The sequence below is a fragment of the Silurus meridionalis genome, chromosome 2 (assembly GCF_014805685.1).
Source record: "Silurus meridionalis isolate SWU-2019-XX chromosome 2, ASM1480568v1, whole genome shotgun sequence".
In the NCBI taxonomy this organism is placed as follows: domain Eukaryota; kingdom Metazoa; phylum Chordata; class Actinopteri; order Siluriformes; family Siluridae; genus Silurus; species Silurus meridionalis.
Genome location: NC_060885.1, coordinates 34,371,132 through 34,374,540, shown reverse-complemented (window position 1 = coordinate 34,374,540; position 3,409 = coordinate 34,371,132).

Genomic DNA, 3,409 nt, shown 5'->3' with positions numbered 1-3,409 from the left:
ATAATTTTTGAGTCTACGAAACACCACGTGTAGGAAGCTGTAATCAGCTACAAGTGTCAAAGCTTCAAACGCTGATGAATTTAACCCACACGTTCTTCATTTTGCAGTATTCACTTTTCTAGAACCCCGAACCCCTCGCAGACCCCCGACTCCCCAACACCAGCCCCCAACCCAACACATTCGTTTGTTCTAATTTGTGAATTTTTTTAACCACATCTTTCTCTGCCGTTTCCCCTTTCCTATGAACTTATTAACATAATACACATTCAGTTTATTGGTAACAATTTTTCTCAGCACCCACATCCTGAAAGCAGAACATGATAAACACTTCTAATTGAACAGGAAATCAAAGCATAAAATATTAATCTATCATTAAATGCAAACAAACTATATATATATATATATATATATATATATATATATATATATATATATATATATATATATATATATATATATATATATATATATTACGTATATATAAAAAATCCGACCCGAACCTCAGTGACCAAAAGGAAAACATGCTTTTTTTAATTAAATGTTCTCTGAGATAATATACCAATTTTCCTCAAAAAGTCAGGCAAATATATTTAAACAAATGTTGTTATTATATATGATTAAATATTTACAAATAAAACATGTCCAACACACACACAGACACACACACACGCACCTCTTATTCATTCAGGACCATTCAGACACTCAGTGTGTATCAGTCTGAATCTCAAGCTTTAATGATCACGATGAATAATTCTTATTCCTGATGTAAACTCCGCTCCTCTGAAGTCGCACCAGAGACCGAATATTGAATCTGATAGAAGTTTGAGCTCAAGTGGGACGATTTAGACCACAATGTGAAATAGCATCCAGTTTTTTTCAATTGTACATATATTTTGTGAAGCTGCATATAATTAACCAAGAACTACAGATTAAGAAACTGATCAACTCCGATATTGTGTGTCAAATCAAATCAAATCAAATCAGCGTAGGTTTGTCCCTGTAAACAAGCCGGTGGTGATTGTGGCAGGGAAAAACGCCCCGAGATGGCATAAGGAAGAAACCTCGAGAGGAACCAGACTCAAGAGGGAACCCATCCTCATCATGCTTTTCTGAAAAATGGTTCTAGACAGGAGGCTTTGATTCTATTCATCTCCAGATCCATTGTGGGCTTAATATACATAATAAATTACCTGATTAGATATAAACATATACACACAATGTCTTCATTAATGGCAACACAATAGTCATCTAATCAGCCAATCATGTGGCAGCAGCACAATGCATAACCTAATGCAGATAAAGATCAAGAGTTTCAGTTAATGTTCACATTAGAACAGAGCAAAAAGTCTGTGACTTTGTGTGTAACCGTGGCATGGTTGTTGGTTCCAGATGGGCAGGTTTGACTATTTCAGAAACTGCTGATCTCCTGGGGTTTTCACACACAACAGAGTTTATTGTTTGCATAAAGTGGTGCGCAAAACAAAAAACATCTGGACAAAAAAGTGCTGGTGTGAGATTTGACCTTTGTAAACCACTAATTTGACAATCAATTCCTCAGAACATATTTGACTTATAATTACTCAGACATTAAGCGTGTGTATTCAAAAAGTGTAAGAGTGTATTTGAGATTGTGTTTATTAAAGCAGCATTGCCGTTCTTCCTGAACTTTCCGAAAACAGTATGTGAGCAGAGAAACAGGCCAGGGATAGATGATTTTTAAAATGGTGGACGTGATTTGATGTGAAGTTTTACTTTTTCTTTACAGGTACAGTTCTTGACTCTGAGGTCTCACTTGTATGCTGAATGTTATGATAAAAAAAAGGCCTAAATAATGTGTTGAAGAACAGATGCAACTAAATCTAACTTTCATAAACCTCTTTGTGACAGTAGATCACATGTTTAGTGTTTAGTGTTGATGTCTTGTTCAGGGGTTTAGCAACATAATATGCTATTTTATGACCATCAAATCCGCAATACGAGCCTTTGGTCACATTTTCATAGCATGTCGCAACGAGCAAAAAAAAAAAAAAACTTTCCGAGTTCAGCATTTCACCGGATGAAAAAATCAACACCACTGCCCATGTTAGATTTACTCATCTATTACTGACAAGCAAACGAGCTGAAAAAAAAACAATCCATTGCTTTAGACAGAGTCAGATCTTGGGCATCAGTAAACACCTCCTCCATGGTGGCAGACAGAAGGAGGTCAACGGGGGATGTGTCTTAAAGGTGGGTGGAAGAGGTGTGATTTGTGTGTATCAGATGTAAAGTAATTAATCAGTAACTTGAAGTAATAGAGCAAAGAGAGAGAGAGAGAAGAGAGAGAGAAGAAAGAGAGAGAAGAGAATATCAGGAAGTGTGTAAAGATTACAAATTATGTCACGATAAAAGTACACATGAAATTTGCCAATATTACTGCTTGAGTTATTCAGAGAAACATTAGAGTTTCCTAATGACTAGACTAAGACTTTCTCTCACTACTGTCTACATTACTGATCATCACCCAGCTGCAGAATCAGATTTCACATCAGTTTCACCTCGAAACAGCACCAAGTTCAATTCAATTGCATTCTCATATTCTGTTTTTTTTTCTTGTTGGTCTCCTTGGCTAGACGTTATGTAGTTCAACAGATCTAACAATGAGAGTATCTCTAAAAAAGTCTCAAGCGGACAACTGGTGACAGGGGGTAAAAATATAGCACCTACGAATGGTAAACAACACAGCCTTAAACAGGAAGTGGGAGGCTAATATCTGGGTTCCAACTAAGAACTGCTCAAAGACACAAATGAACATTTTAAAACTGCACAAGATCCATGCACAAGATCCATGTACAAAACTTTGATTCCAACTGATTCAATACTTATTCATTTGAGTTGAAAGATGAACTACAACAGTGTTTAAAATGTTTACAATAAAGGCAAGAAATCAGTACTTTACACCTGACCTGAATCACATGAATCAAACTTTATATAAAGAGTTTATATATAATCGACAGAAAATATTCAACAGTACAGTAAATATTATGGGACAATTTTGAGTCATAACATCAAATGAAAGTTCAATTGTAAAGCTGATATCAAACTGAGAATTAAAACAAATAGACTTACATGGAAATTCAGCAAGCAAACTACAGACCTGTCCCTCATTTAAATCCATGTGATAAATGAGTTTTTGCATGGTGTTTAACACGTCTCAAAAAACTGTGAGTGTCTGGAAAAAAAAAGACTCTCAAACTCATGGATCTGCCCACACATTTAACTTTATCTCAATCTTAAAGCTCTGACACTGATAACACACAAATACTTAAAGTATCACAAAGTCGGGTTTAAAACCTACTCATGTATTAAAAGAAAAAAAATGTATAACAAAAAAAAAAAAAAAACAGAAAATTATATATTCTCAAAAAAT